Genomic DNA, 23,169 nt, shown 5'->3' with positions numbered 1-23,169 from the left:
AATTTTCCCATTTATATACAAATCTTGTTTACACAGTTCTACACATTTCATTGTTACACAAAATCTGATTAAGAACAGTCCTCTACCAAATTCCTACTTATTTTTGCAGAACTTATTGTCCTGGGTAAACAGTCCCCTTATCCATTTGGTCCCATTATGAGCCTGCAGAACTGTGAAGAAATGAAAAAAAAAACACACATGCTGGTGTTTTGAACAAATACGGTCATTTAAATCAGCACATACAACAATAGCACATGTGTTTTTGCCTCCTATTCCACACAATCTGCTGGTTTTTGCCTCCATGATCACACTCAAAAACTGGATCCTAAATAACTACCTGCAGAGTGCCCTTCACTTATTCCATAGAGGTCTGGGTAGCACTCTTTTAATGAGAGTTGGAGAGAATGTGAAAACAGAGGGAAAGGATTTGAGAACTGAGCAAACAGGGAGAGGATTCAACTGTATGTTAGGCTGGAAGACTGGGAATTCAAAACGAATGAATGCGGTGTTGCACGCATCCATGCAGTCGCTGAGGACCAATTACACTGACAGATACTCTGTAACCTTTAGCAGTGTCTAAATGAGGTCGATTCCTGAGGTAAAAGTAAAGCATCCTTGGCCCAGTGAAGGTAATGGCTGCCGAGGTTATCTGTTGGCCCAGCTGGCAGGAAACTGTCAGAGGGACTTATTTGCTTCTTACAAATGATAGTGGCTGGGACCACACGCACATTATCACATCGTGAAAGTGGTTGTGTATGAACCATTTGACTTTAAACATAAAAATCTAGAAGTTTATATGAGAGGGAGTTTCAAATAAATTATTTTCCCATGGGAATTTTGTGCAAAAAGACTGTTTGGTTTGACTGTTAAGACATTATTGCGGCCAGTATTTTGAGGTTCATATGGACATGTAAATATTGTGTCAAGACAAACTTAGGAAAATGTCAACCAACTGAAATACTGCAGCTTTATTATGCACTAGTATATCACTCTGTGGGCAGCACTGTTGCCTTACAGCAAGAAGGTCCTGGGTTCTAATCCACCATCTGGCCAGGGCCTCTCTATGTGGAGTTGGCATGTTAGGTTAACTGGCAATTCTAAATTGCCCATGGCTGGCGACCTGTCCAGGGTGCACCCTGCCTCTTGCTCTATGGTAGGGCAAGCGGCTGGGTAACTACTCTTCCCTACTCTGTGACACACCCACCAAGGAATAAACTTTGGTTATTGACAACTCTTTTTTGAGAAATGTAAAGCTAGCAACACCAGCAGCCATAGTTTTTTGTCTTCCAGGGGCTAGAGCAGGAACACAGAAGTGCTGTAACTAAGTTCAAGGATATAATTCCTCCATTATTACAGTATGCTCTTTAATGATATGTGCCAACACAATACAGAGCAGCTACCTAAACTCTACTTCCACAGAGGTTGATTATCTCGCTTATAGTGTTACATCCTCACTGGGTATGACTCTGGGTACTATGGCTCCGCTGAAAAAGAAAGCCTCAAATCAGAAGTGAATGACTCCCTGGTATAACTCTCAAATGCTCAAAGCAGCTAACCCATAAGCTGGAGAGAAAATCGCATCTCGCTAATTTAGAAGATCATCATTTAGCCTGGGAAAAATGTTTATTGCTTTATAAAAAACTTTTTAAAAAGCCCTCCATAAAGCTAGGATCTTACTATTCATCACTGATTGAAGAAAATTAAGAACAATCCCAGTTTTCTTTCCAGCACTGTAGCCAGGCTGGCAAAGAGTCAGAGCTCTGTTGAGATTTCTGTAACCTTACCGAGTAATGATTTCATCAATTTCTTCAAATAAAATTTTAACCATTACAGAAAAATTATTCATAACCATCTCACAGCTGTATCATTTTGCTACTTTCAGCTATTTTCAATACTGCTGATATGCATTTAGACTCACGCTTTCCAATTGATGTTTGAGTTAACTTCAGTAGTTACTTTCTCCAAATCATCAACGTGCCAATTAGACCTGAGTCCTACAAGACTGCTCAAAGAAGTCCTACCATTAATTAATACTTCAATCTTAAATATGATCAATCCAATCTTTATTAATGGGCTACATACCACAGGCCTTCAAGGTGCCAGCAATTAAACCATTACTTAAAAAGTCATCACTTGATCCAGCTGTCTTAGCTAATTATAGGTCATCTCCAACCCTCATTTTCTCTCACAAATTCTTGAAAGAGTAGTTGTAAAACAGCTAACTGATCATCTGCAGAGGAATGGTTTATTTGAAGAGCTTCAGTCAGGATTCAGAATTCACAGTACAAAAACCACCATTAGTGAAGGTTACAAATGATCTTCTTGTGGCCTCTTACAATGAACTCATCTCCATGCTTGTCCTGCTAGACCTCAGTGCAGCTTTTGATACAGCTGATAATATTTTATTACAGAGATTACAGCGTGCTGTAGGTATTAAATGTACTGCACAGTGGTTTGAATCATCCCTATCTAATACACTCCAATTTGTTCATATAAATGGGGGGCCTTTTTCACACACTAAGGTTAATTAAGGAGTTCCACAGGGTTCAAGGACTAGAAAGACAGATCGTATTTCTCCCATATTTTGATTTCCTTCACTGGCTCCCTATTATATGTGAGAAGGATTTTAAATTCAATTCTAAACCTAAGGTCTTGAATAAGCAGGCCCCATCTTATCTTAGAGATCTAATAGTACCATATCACCCCAATAGAGCATTCTTGGTTTCAGACTGCTGGCTTACTTGTGGTTCGTAGGATACTTAAGAGTAGAATGGGAGTAAGAGCCTTCAGCTTTCTGGCCCCTCTTCTGTGCAACCAACTCCCAGTTTGGATACAGGAGACCGACATCCTCTCTACTTTTCCGGTTAGGCTTAAAACTTTCCTTTTTGATAAAACTTAGAATTGCAAGTGGCCGAGGCTGCTGGGGGGTTCCCATGGTGCAGTGTGTTTCTTCTTCATTTGCCTCTTTTCACTCTGTGTGTTTATAACCACTCTGCATTTAATTCTTAGTTATTATTAAACTCCCTATGACTAGACAGGAGACTGGTCTTGTTAGTTATTATTAAGCTCTCTTTCATAGTTTTTAATATATATATATATATATATATATTAGGGGTGGGACTCGATTAAAAAAATTAATCGAATTAATTACAAGCTTTGTAATTAATTAATCGAAATTAATCGCATTTTAATCGCATTTCAATATTTGACATGAGAAATAATAATTTAAGTTTAGTTGATGAATAAATCAATATACATAAGCTTAAACTTCAAAATTTTGTTTATTTTCCCACCAGTCTACTACACAGACCAACGAAGGGTGGAAGTGCTCCTGTGATAAGCAAACTCCTGAAATTAAAGTTAAGCATCATAACTGGATAGTTTTATTCAACATTAATGTCTCACTTGTTATAGTTGGAAATTAATCATTCTCTCAGCTGTATTCCTTGATGTTGAAATGTTATGCTTGTTTTAACAGCTTATTTTGAATTAAAGACTTAAAATTAAACCACAAAAAGGAGAAAAAGTTCGTTCTCCGTTTAACAGCTGCTTTACACAGCTGTGCTTCGCACTCACGGTTGCTAGGCGACATGAGCTACGCAGAGGTGACGGCAGCTGATATGAAGGCTAGCTGCTCACTTCCGGCCTTTGTGGTGTTCGTGGGCTGCGAAAGACGTGGGCCGGGTCCTTCACAGGATGCGGCCCCTAATTTGGACATTGTGCGTCGATATAATCTGTATGCCGGGAACTCGTGCACTGAGAAACGTTCCACGGTGCAAAGTGCGATTAAAATGCGTTAAAATTTTTAACGCGTTAATTTCCACATAATTAATTAATCGAAATTAACGCGTTTAAGTCCAACCCCTAATATATATATATATATATATATATATATATATATATATATATATATATATATATATATATATATATATATATATATATATATATATATATATATATATATATATATATTTTTTTTTTTATTTATTTATTTATTTTTTTTTAACACAACCTTTTATGTTGTGTAAAAATTACACACACAACATAAAAGGTGCCTTGAGGTGACTGTTGTGATTTGGCACTATATAAATAAAAGTGAATACTGCTGGTTAAAAAAAATAATTCTAATCCTGGTGATTTTTCTTTGGCTCTGACTAAAATCTTTCAAGGCACCAAAATTTCTATGAAAAACCAGTACCCTTATCCCCATAGTCTGCTGAAGAAAAAAACAAAAAAAAACAAAACACTGCTCTAAAGCAACATTCAAAGTATGGGAATCCTTTGTAACTCACGCATGTATTTATTTTAAATTTAGCAGTCAGTTTGGTGCCTGGCAGTGACTATCCTTTTCCAAAGAAAATTTCCACATCAAATCAACATGACAAAGTCAGTCTGTCTGAATAAGTAATCACTAAATGGTGACTTCAGTATGACTTCATCATTACCTTCAACATGACCTCATTACCAAGCAGAGATGACCGTTTTTTTTCTTTATGGGGTAAAATAAGGTTGGGGTGGCTGTGGCTTGGGATGTAGAGGTGGTGTACTAATCAGAAGGTTGGTGGTTCAATCCTTGGTTGCTTCAGTCTGCATGGCAAAGTATCCTTGGGCATGACACTGAACCTTGAGTTGCTGCCAGTCCATTCATCTGAGTGACAATGTGTGTTAATGTTAGATAGGAAGCAAAAGTGAAGGGTGAATGAGACATATTGTGAAAAGCCCTTTAGGTGCTCAAGTAGAGGAGAAAAGTGCTATATAAGAACCAGTCCAATTACCAGTCTCCAATTTGTTGATAATATTTCCTCACTGGTATTAGTCATGGCTATTGATGTGTTCCAATTACACAAAAAAAATAATAATTTAAAGTGTTACTTATACAGGTAAGCCACTTCAACTACATGTTTATGCACATATCTAATCAGCCAATCGCATCATGGATGTGCAGCTGACAAATCTGTGCAACTGTGGGATGCTATCACATCAATATCTCTCAGGAATGTTTCTCCAGCACCTTGTTCAATCTGTGTGATGAATTAAGGTGGTTCTGAAGGGAAAAGGGAGTCCAACCCAGTACTACAATGGTGTACCTAACAAAGTGACCGCTGCATGTAGATGGTAATATTTAACTAGTCTAATTAGTATAGTAAAATAGTAAAATAAAATATTAGCAAAAAAAAAGTTTAAATAAATGAAATTATGGAGTGTATGTTTCTGATTGCTACAGTCTAAAGTTGCCATCAAGCAACGCAGGTGTGCCAGTGACTGACCGACTCATATGCTTCAGTGCACAGTGAGTCATGCACACCTGAATACTACAGAGCAGATGAGTTTTGACTGACTGATGGAGGCTGGTGCTGCATAATGAAAGGAGACAGTTAAAGAGAGGCTCGTGAAATGAGGGCGCAGAAAGTTGAGCAAGAAGTTTGATGAGTGGGTTTTGTATGGCATGTGTGTGCATGTGAGTGCATCAGGTGCAAAGACTGAAACACTTAATTTTATCAATCCATTCGATTAATATTTTCAGGAAAGTGTGAAGCAAATAAATGTTCCTTATTCATTAATCAACCTGTATTGTGTTGAGGGAAATGGATACTTTTACCAAGCCTGTGTTTAGCAAGAATAACCACCTTGCAATCAGAGAACAGATATTTAATAACAGACGTATGGAGACAGGAGACTGAAGGAAACAATAAAATAAAAATCAAAACAAAACAAAAAAAAGCTGTAGTGTTTTCATGTTACTAGATATTTGACAATTACACACCTGTTTCCTCAGACAGACATCATTACTACCCCAACTGGTGAGTCAAGTCAAGTCACGTCATGTTTTTGTAGATTCTGAGAACACACACTACGTTATGTCTCAATGGGTTTCACAGGCTCACAACAGAAACAGTTTCTAACCCAGCCCAAGCTTCAAGCTGTTTAACCCTGAGAGCCCACACACATTTCTCTTTTGAGGAAAATCTATACTGAATTTCAAAAGTCTTTTAAATTACAAACTTATTCAAGGAAATTTCCTTGAAATGCGAAACTGTGATACCGGTGTCACTGTGGGTATTAAGGAGGCAAGTAGGAGGATCTACAAGCCTCTGGACTTACAGTATAAATGGGAAAAGCCCGTTTGGAGTAAATTCAAAAAGATCTCACTTCTTGGATGTCTGTTGGTGTAATACAAGCCTTACATGAGCAGTGCCAAATAACAGAAAGAGAGACATACTGGCTCAAAGTTTTGGACACCGGGTTCAAAACATGCTGGTAGCATCATTGTGACCACTGAGGCAACAGTTTCAAGTGGGACAAAAATAAAAAAACAGAACCAAAGAAATAAAGGGAAAAAAAAAAATAGAATCCAGATTATGACTCATGTATTTATTTGCACTTCCACGTGTCTCTGTCTCACACATTAGTTAAAACAAAGGGCCCCAGATGATGAGCGCTTACCCCCCCAATCCATGCCATCTTTCCCCGGCTCAGCAGCATTACTTACTACAACTGTCAACTGGATTAAAGTTTCTGTAAATGTGGGGTGACGAGCAGGGAACTCTCTGGGCATTTTCAAAGTATATGAAGATAAATGAAAAAGTGGCAATGATGGCTTTCTTACAAAATGCAAATCACAAACGTCAACAGTCAGCGTTCTGCAGCAGTGATGGCTCCAAAACAACAAAATGCATGTGTCACAGTGTAACAGTCATGGCCTATAGCACTTTCGAATCCTATACAGCCATTTGAAAGGCAAACGGCTTTTCATCTCAGCTTGTCTGAGCATAGATGAGGAAATGGTAGACCAAGACACAGAGGGAAGATAAGGAGAAAAATAAATAAATAAATCAAAGATTCTCTTTGAAAGTTGCCAGGCAGCAGGCAGTCCAAAGTGTTGGAGTTTCAGCTCAGAGCCTTTCAAAGTGAAATTGTAATTGCGTGGAAAGATAAACGTGGTTTGCAGGTTTTGGGGTTTTTGTTTTGGGTTTTTTTAAAACTTGTGTTTATTTTTTTTTGTCCCACCCCTCTCCCTCCGTCTGCTGAGCTTGGAAAGGGAGGTGGGGTCTCGGCTCTTGCTGAGATCTCTGCAGTCTGCTGTTGTCTTTTCCTGGAGTGTGAAATTGTTGAAATTATTCTATGGCACTTCCCTTTCCCCAGCTACCATAGAATGGCAGTGGAAGCAGTGAGTGGAGATGAGCACTGAGATACGCGTGATGAGAGAGAGTCTGTGTGTATGTAGCAACAGTTACAGAGAGTGGCTGCTACTTTAATGCTGGAATCTATGAATTCTGCTCAGGTTCAAGGTATCTACAACATTTAGTTTTTAACACATATAGCTATTACTTTGGTGGATAGCATAGGTATTAATGGCTGCCCTAAGTATATTTGGTGACTTATTTTAGCTGCTTCGTCAGAGAAGCTTTTGTACTACTGTACTACTTGTGTAATATTTGCAGTATTTTCACTGTAACTTGTGATTTATAACAGTTTTTTTCTTGAATATTACCAAAGTTAGCAAATTATTAAGATGTTAAAAAAAAAGTAAAAAAAAAAAAAAAATAATAATAATAATAATAATAATTCTTACCTGGACTTGTTAAAAGAAGCTCTCTTTGAAGAGTAGGTGGTTTCACAAAAAACACAAAGCACCTGACAGAAGAAAAAGTAAAATGTTGTCAGGATCAACCTCAATGAAGGTAATTATATTCACACTGCTGAAAGTTAACTTTACATTATCTAAGCAAAGGACCAGATTCCAACTTTTACAGAGTGAAAACAGTGTTAGTATCAGTGTAGATGTCATATTCTTTAGTTAAACATATACAAACATTACACACAGTTGCCACTTCTGTGCAGGTTATGAAAATAAATAAAACAAAAAACAAAAAAAAAAACACATTGATTGTTTGGTAGATTCAGTTTTATGGGTCACTTGGCAGCTGCAGTTTGAGGTGATGTTAAGCTGTATGGTGACAAGTATTTTTATTAGTATCTTGTCAGCCAATTTATATAAATACCATTAATATGGCCCTTGTCATACTCAACGTCCTTACTGTATGAGGACATAAGTCACAAATTATAAGTTTCACCTTCTCTCAGTGTTGCAGTCTGAGCTCTTCTGTTCTAATGTTTTGGCCATGCATGTTAGTGCATGTGAGTCCCTCCCTTTCAAACTGTTGCCACTCCCCACATTTACAGAGACTTGGGGAGTTCTCACACCTATAGTTTGTTGGCGCTTGTCTGAATTAGCTAGTGAGTTTGTTTTCACAACAGAGAAATGTCCAAGCAATGCAAAATGTGCAAGAAAAACCCACGTGAACAGTAAATACAGAAAGAAACTCCTGTGTTCTGGACAAGTACACATGTGTGAGAAACACTGTTCAAGAGACCAGGGTTCAACTCCACCTGGCTACTAGTATTACGTAGGTTTGCACCCCAGAATATAAAGCACAGCCACTAAACTTGAGAGGAATGAAACACTACTGTATTAACCCTAATTTATACCATGGCGCCTAACATCCATCAGCATCTCTGGAAAGACTTAACCCCATATAATAACTGGGGGTTAAATCATACCTTAATACTGCATTAAACAGTGCTGATCGCATCTTGTGGCCATTTTCTCTGCTAGCTGATTGCCTGCACACTCTGTACACCCAACATGAGGAGGAAGGAAAATAAAAACAAAAAACACAGAGGTGACAGCGTCAACTTGTCAACTTCAGCTTGTCGACCCAGTGAACCACCAGGGCACTTCTCAAACACCCTCCAGACAGTCCTCATTTATAAGTCCTCTACAAACCCCAGCATTACAGCAAACAGGTGGATTCTCCCATTTCAGTGCTGCTAGCCAATAATGAAGAAGCACTTACTGCTTAAGAGGCAAAGAGTGAAAGTGGACAGCATATTCTTGTTTTTTTAACAAAGTTTCCTTGTTTTCCATGGAGTTATTGATTCTGTCACTAGTTAGCTAACATAACCTAATGTAGGACAAATGTAGTGATATTATACTCTGTACTCAGAGAAGATGGCGCTACACATGCTCTAAAAAAGGGTAACTTAACACTTTTCTTTTTTTTTTTAAATTGTTTCACAGACAGTGTTAAATCTGTGACAGTTCTTTAGAGTTGGGGTCCATGGTGTAATACCATGTAGTTTTTCATGTCCACTTTAGAGAACCATCTGATATACATGTTCACCCTGCTAAAAACATCTCTTATTGTATAAATGTCACTGAAAGAACTACTCATTTGGAGGACCCTAAGAATGGTACATATCGTAGATCATAGATTGAGATTGTTTTGATCGATTATGTTGGTACTTTAGTATTTTATCCACTGGCTCTGATTGCCATATATGATGCCTGTTTCTACTGATAGAAGATGGGATAGGCGAGTTAAAAACAGGTGGAAATTTAGGAGAACGGGACTTAAGAGCCACTTACACTTGGATCAGACATTAAAACTGTCTATAAGCTTCCAGCTTCCAAGTGCAAATTCCACGTAATGCCCAATAGTGCCACTTACCCAGGCTACACCATTGCCTAAACCAAAAGGAATATTTCAGACTACTTTGTTCATAGACTACTGTATGCTGCATGTGAGAATGGGTAATTTAAGACAGCATCCTGACCAGATTCTCCCAACACTGTCACAAGAATGACAAACAGCCAGAGCTCTCCCACATCTCCTGAATGCAGGCATGTGTGTACATGTTTGTATTGGTCCCACAGCTAAACCAAAGCCAACTATGCTCTTGGTCAGGAATTTGGGGAGGCACCAAAGGGGGGATTTAACATAAAGAGGAGTCAAAAGTAAATCACCAACTCAATATTTGTAACCATATTTGTTGCTTACAGGTTAATTTATTGAAGCATAAAATCCATTTTTAGTTTATGATCAGATGAGCTGATATAGGAATATCAGATATTTGCCAAATAAGGTTACAGACTCAATGCATTTAGTGTATGTGGACTGACTGCGTTTACAAGCATAGTCAGAAATACCCTGCTATCATGTGCATTTTAAAGGACACAGGACAGTATCTGGGTCACACAAGTTATGATGAATCAGGTCCATTAAGCCAATTGCCCTTATGAAATGCTGATCTATTATTTATGCAAGCAGAGAAGATTTTGGGGAAGATAAAGGGTGGTTAGTCAGTAAAGTGGCTTTTCCTTTAGGCTCATCATTTAGGTGGTTATTCATAGGTTATTGTGATGCCTCTCAACTCATACTTTAACTGCTCCCTTATCTTTGACTTATGCACAATTTTTACTTTTCATACGTGGTCATTCATGCAGGAGGACTGAACATGATTTGAATTTGAGTTAGATATATTATAAAAACAGTGTCCTTCAATGCAGGTCTGAATTATATTACAGAAAACCAACAAAGATAACTCAACATTTCTGTTGAACACACATTTCATTGGCCTGATATCAAGCAAACATACTTGACTGGAGATTTAAGTCTTCTGAAAACTGTTAAAATTGAATTAAGGCATTTGCATCACATATTTTATAGTCTGAACACCAACTGTGAGACGATAACAGGTAATAGAGCTTTGCACATAACGCTTTTCCATATCATTGATCTGAGGGAATTCCACTAAACAATAAAGCATTTAAAGACCGATACCAACATTCGGCAATTGAAAAATCCAAAATATTGGCTAATGTTTTGTTTTATCCTAAAAGTAAAATGTTATTTCCAAATGGACTAATCCATAAGACATCCTTATGACTCCTAACAGAAATTCTCAAACATCTTAAATTCATTTTCTGTTCTAAAAATCTTGTATACAACTTCTCTCTCAGCTGGTCCAAAACAAAAGTAACTACTACTCCACCTGTGTAAGTATAGTGTAATTACCCATGGAGTGCTTGATCATACAAAAAAAAACAAAAAAAACAAAAGCAGCCACCAGACGATGATACCTGTGGATGCAAAAAAAGACCTGAAGTCCTCTAGAAGTGGCAGGTTTACATCTTTCTGAGTTGCCCACTGGAAACACTTTCCTGTTGCGTTTATGGGCTCAAACACTCATTTTGGGTCATACTGAATAAAAAAATAAATAAATAATAGTCTATTTTATAAATATGTTCATGAAAGGAGGATTATCCAGGATATGAGAGCTGACTTGGACAATAAGTGTGTGGCTTCAAATTCAGACCCACCCCTCTTGCACCACATCTGGTTTTAAAATACCAATATGGTGATGACAAACACCCTCACTTTGAGGCCTTAAAAACAGGCCTTCACATACTACTGGGTTACATCATGGCAGCTACATCCATCTTTTACACTAAGTGTTTGATGACTTTTCAGAGATAGTCACGTTTTATATTTTGATTTTAGAAAGATCAAAGTTGCTGAGGTGATTTCACTTGATATGCTATGCAATATGCCAAACCACGGCACCTGTCATTGCTTTTGAGTCAATAAAAATCAGAGATTAAGGAAACTAGCACAGATATTTACAATTAAGACATCAATGACTATTGCAGTAGCTTAAACTACAATAACTAAACCCACCTCAACTAGTAGAAAAGTCCAAAAAAATAAAAAAAAATAAATAAAATCTCTGCAATGCATTACCTGACAAGTAGTTATTTCTGTCACTCTCCACGGCACTTTCCTGACATTTCCCGCAAAATGCATACTGTCACACCTTGTTCACTCTAGTGTATCTAAATAAAGACAATAAATAAGTAAACACCAGCGAACACACGGATGCTGTCGCGCACACGCAGAATGACTTAAGGTCGTATCTGAGAGGTTCCAATCCATTTACCATAGCCCTCCAGTGCCTAAAATAAGCAACTGAAACTACCAAAGCTGAAGGCATCATGTTTGAAGGCAACTGTACAGCTAACAGCTGCACGATGCAAGAATGTGTATGAGTGATGCGCTAAGCTGGTACTCCATATTAGTTTTGCGATACTAGCAAAAATACATAAATTTAGTTCATCAACACAAATAAAGGAGTTAAGTAGATTGCACTGATAAACACCACATTTACCACATTCAGTTGGTAACTGATGTGCAAAAACATTCAGCCAGATGATATTTTGTGCATTAATGCTAAACTGTTCAGTAAAGTGCTGCTTAGCATTTCAGCTGCTATTTTCTGCACTGTTGCTTGTCTCAGCCGGTCTGAGTAGAGAGGGTGGTATTGATAAATATGCACCCATTAATCTAGTGAAATTTGGCTTGATGCGAGCAAACTAGCTCATTTTGGCATTTTAATTTGACGGCAGAAATTCAGTTTAAAGAAACATCCAAGTCAAATAGATCAGTCTGCAGTGCTCAGACGGCAGCAATGGAGCTGCCTGGTCTTCTGCAAGAGCCACCTCCACACCACAGCCAACAGCCCACTAATCTGTGCCAATCAGATGACGCTAAACAACCATTTGTTGTTGAATTGGGCACCGGTACACGCCCCCTCCTCATTTCAACAGCTACTGCAGACCCTAGCAAAATGCTGGCAATGTAGCAAATGCAGGCACAGCAGTGAGGGTGACAGAAATAGCAGAGTGGTGAATAATAGAGAAAAAAAGAACTGTGGTGTAATTAACATGGTGGCTGGGGGCTGATAGAGGGGCCGTACAGATAAAGAAAATGGACTGAAGTCGGGATGCTGAGAAAGAGGATGTAGGAGAGATATGAAGGGAAAGGATGAGAAAAAAAGAATCAAAGAGCAGGGAGAAAAGTTTTGGAAGAAAGGAAATCATAGCCAAAAGCAACTGTGAAAAACAATAAGTTGGAGAGGAAAACAAACTAGATCTCTGTCATCTAATCTAAAAAGTAAATAAAACCCTGGTAACTGGCAGAATCTGCATATTCAAATTGTGTAGCTTGATTGAACAAGCCCACAAATCAACAAATATAAAAACCTTCCATGCATATTTCCAAATAAAATCTCAGCTGCTGCATAACAAGATAATCCAACATATCAGAGAACACTGGTACACAATAGCTCTGAAACTGAGGGAGACAGAAACGGAAATGTAGATAATTACATGTTTCCCAGCAGCAAGTACATCTCAACATGGTCTCACTTGCTCTGGTTCAATTCTGCAATGCAAGGGTATCGTTTAACTGGTGACAAGTCATACATTTGGATATGAAACAAGCCCACTGAGTAAATTAGGACGTCTTGTTTTCCACTGCCTCACAGCACAGGTGACTTATTTAAAAAAAAACAAAACAGAGAAAGCCATGGATTGCAGCCATCAGAAAAGAGCTGCAGATTTCCAAAATGGCGAAGCTCTGCGTGGGCAACAGTGAGCTAGAACAGCACTGCAGTAAGAGGAGTGAGTAGGACTGAGAACGAAAGCAGCTCGCTCTCCAGTACTTGTTATATGTGGTAAATATGTAAGCAGAAAGAGGAGGATAGACAGAAACACAGATAGCAGGTGAAAAATGACAGGCACAAAAATACCAGCAAATATGAATGAAGACAAAATCTTCAAATTCCCATCAAAACCCTCAATCTTAAGGTAATAGCTTCAAAAGCTCATCTTTCCCTATATAACTCCACCAACAGAACTGCCAATGTTCAGAGTGATCACCAATAGCTTACCAATCAAGATATTTAAATTGCTTTACCATTAATGTGAAGACATTAATTCCAACTGTTGTTACTGAGTGCAATACAAGCTTCAACAACCTGAATCTGGCAACAGTGGCAAGGATTTTTAAGACTCTAAAGCAGGGCTACTACAAAAATTAGTTGATGTGGAATTTTAATGTCGATGCATCCTATTCCTATTCTTCACGTACGTGATTCTGTAACTGCAATACACTACAGGAAGATATGGGGGCAGTATTGCCTCCACTGTCTGCCAATAACAATACTAACGAAGAAGAAAGTAACCCGAAGATCATGATGGTGGAAATGAGAGGCGGGTGGAGAAAATGAAAGAAAATGGAGGCAGACTGTCAAAGGTGTGGGAGCATTTGACAGAAAACAAAAATAAAGCTGAATGCAGACTGTGCAAAGCAGAGCTTTCCTTCCACAGCAGCATCACCACAATGCTGAGCGTTTAAAACGCCGGCACCCTGGAGCTGCGATGTCAGCTCTGGATGGGTACATTTTAGAGAGTTAGTGCATCATTGATACCTGTTAATGATTGTACAGTAATGTTTCTGTTAGTTTACTTGTTGGAAACAAGCTCTCATGGATGATGTTTGCTAAGCGCCACCATTTCAGCTATATTAGCTAACGAGTAAAGGAGCAGCTACGCATTAACATTAATGTTAAAAATAGATTTGATTAGTTTCAAACTATTTTTATGGGTCATTATTTAATTGTGAGAAGAGACAAGGTGATGTTAACAGCTGAGGTAAGATTGAAATAATCGTTGACCAATCGAACAATAAAAATTGATAGATTAGTTGACTACCTATTTTGGTAGTCAACTAGGATGAAATTTTACCATTTTACCATTGTTCAGATTAACTGACTTTACACAAACAGCCTGGTGTGAGTGAAAAACAGTCAAAGCACATGCAGCCTAAAAATCACAATAGGAGAACCAACAATAGCAGCAAATGAAAGTTAATGAAACCCAAATGAAAAATTGCACTGAGAGACAACCAATTTAACAGACAAAAGAGGCTAGAAAAGATGTTTGCTGTAATAACATTTGACATCAGTAAATAATTTATTAGCTTAGTGTAACAATGGGGGGAAGCTTTTATTCTCATTGCATGAACATCAGCAAGCATGCAACATCAACGCTATATTTTTGCACACTGGACTAGAGGAACAGCCTAAAACAACCTAAGAATCATTTCAGATAGAAAACATGGAAAACCCTTTATTTTTATCTTTTTAAGAGAAAGGCTATAGATTTTGAACAAGACATACATATAGAGAACATTCTGAATCTCCACATTATACCATAAGAGCTCTGCTTCTCCATGGGCACAATCATACATACAATTATACTATCTGCAAGTTTTTTTGGTTTTTTTTGTTTTTTTTGGGGGGGGGGGGGGGGGGGGGGCTTTTTTTTGTTTTGTTTGTTTTTTTGTTTGTTTTTTTAGACAAGTCAAAATTTCAGTTATAACTTGACTTAAAACATAAATGCAGAGGACAAAGTTGCATTAATTTAGTTGAAGTCTGTACCAATTACATGTGACACCCAATATGATCCAGATAAAGCATTTTGATTCATTCATGCAGGAAAAGTAGAAATGCATGCTTATACTGTACATAACAAATTTAATACTGCTGCTGAATGTTTATGGGTAACCAGTCATAGGAAACCCAAACACTTTTTATATATATTATATATATATTATATATATAAATAAATTCATTTTTTAATAAAGCTATGTATTCCCCTATTCACAGTGGGACAGCAAGTAGCTCCGCATGTTTTGGATTTGGCAGACTTCCCTTCTTGACAGAACCCGAAAGGAATTCTTATCTCCTCCTAGGACTGAACCTGGGATCTTTACCATGTTAGGTGGATGTGTAAACCACTACACTAAGGAGCCACTATATTTTCTCATTTATGTATTTATTTATTTTAAAAATAAATTATTATCTGTCACCATACACATCAAAAAGTTTGTTCAGATTTATTTATTTGGGAGACTTTTACAGAAGTGAAGTATGATCAGTCCTACACAGGACAATAGCATTAAACCTATTTTACAAGCTGTAAAAACCAAGAAAAGACCTTTAAAACATATTTTGGCCAAAAATAGTCGACATCAAACAGATCTATTTCATCAGAAGGAAGAACAGGAAAAAGGGGAAAAAAATTACTGTAAAAAAGGATTGTTATGCATATTTAAGTAGCTGTCTAGGCCTTGAAACAAAATGGGGATAAAGTAAAAGTCAAATGCAAACTGCTGTAATGTGCAATGGATATGCAGTAAGGAAACCCTACTTCTTCCTGTTGCTTTCAGACCCAGAGCTATGCCAGCTTGTGCTTTTGCCAAGGAGACTGCCTCAAATTTCCAACAGGAAACACATCTCAGCCCTATCCTGCTTCCCTCGAGGAAGTGACAGGTCAGACAGGGAACAGGTGAGACATCTGTGCTCAAGACTGAAGTCCATACTGAAGGGTGAGAGTTAATTTCCAAGAGAAAAAAAAAATAACCACATACAAACTGTTACCTCCATAAAAAAAAGGCTGATCGAGTTGATTAAGTATGTTACACTACCACTTTGTTAACATTAGGACAAATGATGATTTGATTAAAAATGTCCCCCTTTTTAAATAAAAGATGTTTACTAATGTTTTTATAAACTGTGTCCCTGTTCTGTGTCTGCTTTGCCTTTTTATTTTTAGAAATTTAATGACATTTGAAAAAATATACATCATATATACAAATATATTTCACAAAAAGCCACAAAACCCAGGACTCCTGCAGCTCTTGACAATATAAAACTGATCCAAAATAACTGGGCACAAACGGTTTTGTTGTGTTAAAGAAATTTTTTCTTCAGTTCTACAAAGGAGCCCCAATCATCTGTGGAGCCAGAAAAAACAAGCAATCCAAGTACATCACCAGCTGAACTTAAATACACTCACCAGGCACTTTGTTAGGTAAACCTGCTCAACTGCTTGTTAACGCAAACCAGCCAATCACATGGCAGCAATCCATGGTAATTCTCTAGGTGAAAATGCCTTGTTGATGACAGAGGTCAAAGGAGAATGACCAAACTGCTTTGAGGAAGGTAACAGTAACTCAAACACCCACTTGCTAAGGTATGCCAAGGTATGCAGATGAGCATCTCTGAACACGCAACACATTGAACCTTGAAGCAGATGGGCTACAGTAGCAGAAGACCACACCGGGTGCCAGTCCTGTTAGACAAGAACAGTAAACTGATGCTACATTTCACATGAGCTCAGCAAAATTGAACAGCAGAAGATTGGGGAAAACACTGCCTGGTCTGTCTCAATCTTAATGATGCAATTGAGTTCTGGTGAATGTGAAAGTCATTTAATAACGGTCATGTTCAAGACTGAGATTACATGAGATTTGTGACCAGGCATGATGTCCTGCTGTAGCAGTCATTAGAAGATGTTGTTAACGCACTCATACACTCAACAAAACTCCAATGGGCTATGGTGTTTAAATAGTTCAAACTGTGCCAAAAAAATATCCCCTGCATCATTACACCACCACCCGCAGCCCCTGGTACGAGACTTGATGGATCTGAGCTTTTATGTTGTTTACACCAAATCTTATATTGCTTTATTGTACTTTGTTTTTTTTAAGATTTCTTCAGTTATATGAGCAGTGTGCACAGAAAAAAGCATTACCACAAAAACAGCTCCTTTCCCTTCTTTTAATGAGAAATAATAGTCAATATTCTGATGCATGTTCCGTTTCCTTTTTACATGAAAACTCTTAAAACATTAAAGCATGCTTTGCAAACAGCCATTAACCTACCAAAATATAGGTCCATGTAAGAACAAACAAATGACTAGTTAACATATTACATATGCGACTTACTGAAGGCCTTTCTTAAATTTTACTTCCACCAACACAAAATGTGCATTTACAATAAGAAAAATGGCTAAACACACGTTCAGTTAAACTGTAATTCACAATGCTTGGCCAACGTATCGGTAGCGTCCCTGCAATTAACTACAGTTTCTCTGGCAATGGCTGTCATTTTTCTTTTCATGCATGGAGCCAGTGAACTGAACTTAACCTTTTTAACCTTTTCTATATCTCTTCAGTTGCAGCGCTTAGACCGCTGATCCTGCCTGAAAGTTTCCACACACTACTCGTTCTCTAAAGCTACTCACATTCAGCCAGTCACTATTTCTGTTTATGCAGAGCCAGCTGTGCTATTTCTCATCAATCATTTGTTTCTGTAGTTATTACTACACTGTAATTACTTTTTGTTTTGCGTCATTCAACACAATGAACGCTGTGAGCCATTGGTGAATGATGCTAGTTCAAAGGCATACAAATTAGAGATGCACTAATCGGATATTGGGGTAATCCTTACTCAAAAAGCCTCTGCAAGGAATAAAGATTATTAATTTAACAATGGTATCAGATCAGTACTTGATATCAGTAAATACCATTTTTTCCTATTCTGACATTTGGTTTAAACTTCGGCAGGACCTCTCGACCGTGACTACATGTCTAAATGCATCAAGTTTTTGCCACGTGATTAGATACTTCCTTTAACAAGCAGCTGAACAAGTGTAACTAATAAAGCGATTGGTGAGTGTTCACTTTTAAAAGCTGCCTTTCTGTTAGTTCCACAGTCATTACCCATAAGGTAGCAAAGGTGGTGGTGGACTTCGTAACAACTGATTCCCCAGGATTCAGCTATTTGCTATAATTGACACTGGACAGCAATGTCGTGTGGTTACACTGAGACCATTGTCAAAACCTACACAATGCTAAGATACCCTTTGACAGTAAAGAATAAATTGCAGCATTTGTTCTGGGGCTGCTGCTGACAGGTAGGCAGAGATTTTTGCCCAATTACAGGGGGAAAGGGATGAAGCAGGATAAGGTGGGCAACTAGAATAGACCTAATGAGGACGTGGTATGATTGCTACGGGACTCATTCGTGCCCACAGCAGGCGTATTCGATTGGTACAGAATGGCCAGAATGAAGTGGCAGAGAGAGCGACAGAGATAGATAGGGAGAGATAATAGAAGTGAGAAGGATTGATTCCTCACTCAATGTGAGAGTATGTGGGAGGAGATGAGATGCTGAGACTGAAAGTGGGAAAGAGATGGATGCAGAAAGTAAGTGAGTAAGTCAGTCCATCAAGTCAACTATGCTTTCACTCTCTCTTCTTTCCATCCATCCATTGCTTTCTCCATCCTCCCATTGAATATACAAACACTGCCGGCATTGGTGGTGCTAGTAGAAACCATCCAGAAAGATAAGTCATCAAATCAGTTTTACTTCATGCAAAGACGTCCAAGTCTGTAAAACAACCACTGACATGCATAAAGGCTATGGGGCATTTGCCTAGGGCAGAACAAAACCTGGAAAACCTGGGCAAACAGGAAGAGAAGGGGCGGGAGTACATTTTCAAACAGTTGATTTCTATTCAGGGAAGAAGTATTTAAATAGAGACTGAACTTAGCAGTCCATTTTTAGGTCTGAAGACAGATGTAGTTACTGTAGTAGACATGGATGCTTGGCCATGTAGGTATTCTTGGCTGAGCATAGATGCTGTCTGATTATTTTGTTATTAAGAAACAGGCCCATAATGTTTGTTATACAAAGATATTTTTAATACTTTTTCCTCTGTGCACCACCACATTAGATTTTAAACAATCATTAAACAATCAAAATGCAAGTCAAGTGCTGACTACGCAATTTTAGTTCAAGGGGTTTTTCAAAAATATTGCAAAATTACAAAGGTTGTGTCTTTGTCCGACAAGTTATGGATCTCACAGTATTTACTGACAAGCAGTTATTAGTTAACAAGGCCAATATCGATATCAAATATTTAGACAATTTATTAACGTGTCCTTAAAATGAACTGTATCATTCATACAGTTTAACATAATTTGTGGTGCACATTGATAAATTAGGCTGTTGCCATCAAAAGTAAAACTCCTCTTTGGGGAGATATTACTATTTATGGCAATGAGCCTCAGTTACTGTGACTCATTGTCTTCTAAACAGTAACTGCATCATACTGGTTTCCTCTTATCTGAAAGTGACTAGAAGATGTTGTACTGCAGTGTGTCCAGTGATAACTGAAACCCAGCCTCACATGTAACTGTTGTAAAGGTGTCTTAGTAAGCAAATGTTAGCCATAAAATGCATTGTATTTTTACAATATATGTTGTAAAAATACAATGCTTGAAAGCCTCAGGTTTAAAAATACCTTTAATAAGGTTTAAATTGGCCACTTATGAGTTTACATTTCTTCAGTGCATCAAGGCACTGCACTGGATCCATTGGCAATAACATTTAAATAAGTGACATCCAACTATAGTAGCAAGAATGGCATCATCTGGATTTCTAAACTGACTAATCATAAAATGAATTCTGATTCAGTTATACATAAGTACTAACAGTTGTTCTTATGCCTTGAATAAATACCTTGAGTAAATAAACTCCTTTACCACTAACCATCTTCATTAGATATATTTCCTGTAGCCACTGATGAGACTTGTACAATGATGTGGAGGAATTCTGACTCTTCTTCCTACAAAACTTTTTGTAGGACATCCACTACAAACACATCCACTCTTCACGTGAGCATCTTGAGTGGGACTCACATTGGCTATTCCAAGCCATTCTTCTCTTAACTATTTAGCTGCTAAATTATTTGTGTGCTTTGGGTGTTTTTCCCGTCATGACATTACCCACAATCTCCTAAGCGCTGGGAGATAATTCTACACCAAAATTTAGTGATGGCATTAAGAGAAAAAGTTCTCTCTGTGAGGACATCATGTCCAAGCCCTGGGGTAGAAAAGCAGCCCCAGACCGTGATTCATCTTCCACCATGCTCCACAACTGACAGCGCATTCTCTTCATCCAAATGCAGAATAGTGCATTTTTGTTTACTCTCGACCGATGGGACTTTTTGTAAAACTTAACAAGAGCTATGGTTTCCTGTATAGCGGCATTTCATTAACACCACTCTTATTCAGTGTTTTTTTTTTGTTTTGTTTTGTTTTTTTTATAGTGAACATGTGAACAAAGATTATAACAAGTTGTATAGATTCCTGCAGGTGTTTTGCTGTTACTCATGGGTTCTTTTTCACCTCTTTCAATATTACACATTGTGCTCTTGGTGTGATAGGACGCCTACTCCCAGAAAGAGCAGCAGCAATCCAAAGTTTCCTCCATTTGAATGTAATTTATAATTTATCTTGTGGACTGATAAAGACCCAAGTCTTTTGTACACTTTTCCAATCTATACTGCTTCTTCTACGGTCCTGTAAAAGTTGCTTTGATTGAGGCACGGTTCGCAGCAAAATCATTCTTGAGAAAACCAGACCTTGTTAGTAATCAGACTTTTATAATGAAGGGCCCCTCTGTGAGCACCAAGGTTCACTTGACTTTTCCTAGACTTTAAATGATCATTCTGTCTGTTCAATAAAGACATCAAATGTACATCATGTTTATGCTGTTAGTTTTGCCAGATTTTGTCTATAATTAAGACTTAGATAAAGATCAGACCATATTTTGAGTAATTAAAGAAATCCAGCCTTTTGATGTGAAACTGTATAGTGTAAGCTTAGAGAAATAACTGAGATCCCATTTGCAATATAGAGCTTTAATGTCAAATAGTCATAAACTAAGCTTTGCTTTACATTCGCGATACGAGGAAATGCTCTGCAAATTTCATGAGACTTTTCTCTAATTTTTAATGCAAGTTTGCACCGTTTATTTTTTCAGTCTCGGGGACTTTCATGGGTCTAAATTACAAGACAAACAGTGACTTTACCAACCACCTGTGTTACTTTTGAATCCAAATAGATTCATTAAAATTCTTAAACATTTTTTTTCTGCTTTCTGTTTCATCTCTCTCCGTGCCATTATATTCATTTGCTCTTTATTATCATTTCCATTTCTCTTTCCTGGTGTTTTTCCTTTCACCATTTCTCATTCTTTTCTGCCTCTCTCTCCCCCTCATACTTGTGTGACTGTAGTAGTGTCTGTGTGCGTCTGTGCATGTGTGTGTGTGTGTGTGTGTGTGTGTGTGTGTGTGTGTGTGTGTGGGAGTAGAGGAGAGCAGCTATGCTGGCTGGGGGAGGAGGTGAGAGAGAAAGAAAAAGGAGGAAGAGAGGGATAGAAATACACAGAGAGAGAAGCAAAGCATTTACTGGAACAAAACATGCTGTTTCAAACTCATAGATAAGGGCCGCCTACGTGCTAGTTCTTATCTCAAAGCAGATTACTCCTCATTTTTACAATCTATTCTATTTATTTATTTATTATGCATTTTTATTTGTAATATTATTGTGAATACTTTAAGACAACCAGAACATTATTCACTGGCATTTTTGCAACTCAACTGAACTCCTTCAGAGCTGCTAGACCTACCATCTGTCCAGTGCCTATAAAGTGTAACTCCATATTTCAAGTAGGTGGCTTTGACTTTTTAGTGCTGGGACAGACCTATTAATTTGACCATGGACAATAGGAACACTAGATTCGAAAGTCAATTACAATTGAGGGAATACAGAAGAGCTTGATTCCTATATTAAATGTGTTGCATTGTTTCTAAGAAAATCACTTTTTAAATAGACTGTTGCAACAAGTACACACACACACATAAAACCACTGGTAGTTTGGTAGCCTGCCGGTAGCTACATATCTAATATCTTTTGCTCCTAAAGGTGCCAGTAAAATCAATTCTTATTGTAAGAAGCATCACAGCACAGAAACATTCACGTCGAGAATATTTAAGTTATTTTTGGAGAAAATAAAAGCAGCACAAGAGCATTAACACTGACACCATCTGTATCAACATCTACTGTATGATGAATGTAACCCAACAGACCCTGAAAATCCAGCTGAGAAAGTTGGATACTCACTGTTGATCCCAGTATCTCTTCAACACCAGTGAAGTGCAGATGAGACAGCCTAAATGCTTTCCAGTAAACCTGAAATACAAGATAATTTGCAAATGAAGAATGGCATACAGACTGAGGCCAAAAAAAACAAACAGGAAAACAATACCCGCAGAGAAAATAGTGCTTCTATTAAAAAAAAAAAAAAAAAAAAAAAAACAAGCCTGATTAACTAATCAGGAAAATATAAACTCTCGACCCAAGGAGTAAATACCAATCTATGAATTTTGCATACCTTAACAACTATCGACAATAATAATGTACAGGAAATAAAACCTTGACTATAAAACAAAGGATACCCTAGTAGTAGTTTTTGTTTTTTTACCTCCTCCCTTAAGAACTAGCTTTTATTGAAAACCAAACAGCATTGCTGATTAACCAATTAGATAATTAAAAAAAAATTTTTTTTTGGTGACAAAAAAAAAAAAAAAAAAAAAAAAAAAAAAAAAAAAATGTTCCGCTCATTATATTCAGCTAAAAGCCACAGGGAGAAATAAATAAATAACAGCACTTATTTAATGGAGTATCTCAAAATGCTTGTGGTAATTCCAGTTCAAGGACCATCAGAGACAAACTAGCAAGACTGCAAAAATCATCAGGCCTGTAATGAAGGACAAACCTTAATTGA

General features: G+C 37.6%; 1 protein-coding gene across 5 annotated transcripts in view; it reads right to left on the bottom strand.

The window, feature by feature from the left end:
* Positions 1-23,169, bottom strand: part of sipa1l1 (signal-induced proliferation-associated 1 like 1) — a 98,585-nt gene that overhangs the window by 44,943 nt on the left and 30,473 nt on the right. For 4 of the 5 annotated variants that reach the window (XR_004019163.1, XM_030721168.1, XM_030721170.1 and 1 more), the window contains exons 2-3: positions 22,506-22,574; positions 7,577-7,638 (exon numbers count right to left, since the gene is read on the bottom strand). The gene's annotated coding sequence lies outside the window, so the exon portion shown is untranslated. The remainder of the gene's footprint in view (positions 1-7,576; positions 7,639-22,505; positions 22,575-23,169) is intronic. The other variant, XM_030721169.1, reaches the window with a different exon arrangement.

This window comes from Archocentrus centrarchus, chromosome 24 (genome assembly GCF_007364275.1).
Source record: "Archocentrus centrarchus isolate MPI-CPG fArcCen1 chromosome 24, fArcCen1, whole genome shotgun sequence".
Lineage (NCBI taxonomy): Eukaryota > Metazoa > Chordata > Actinopteri > Cichliformes > Cichlidae > Archocentrus > Archocentrus centrarchus.
This window is presented reverse-complemented; position numbering and strand designations above follow the sequence as displayed.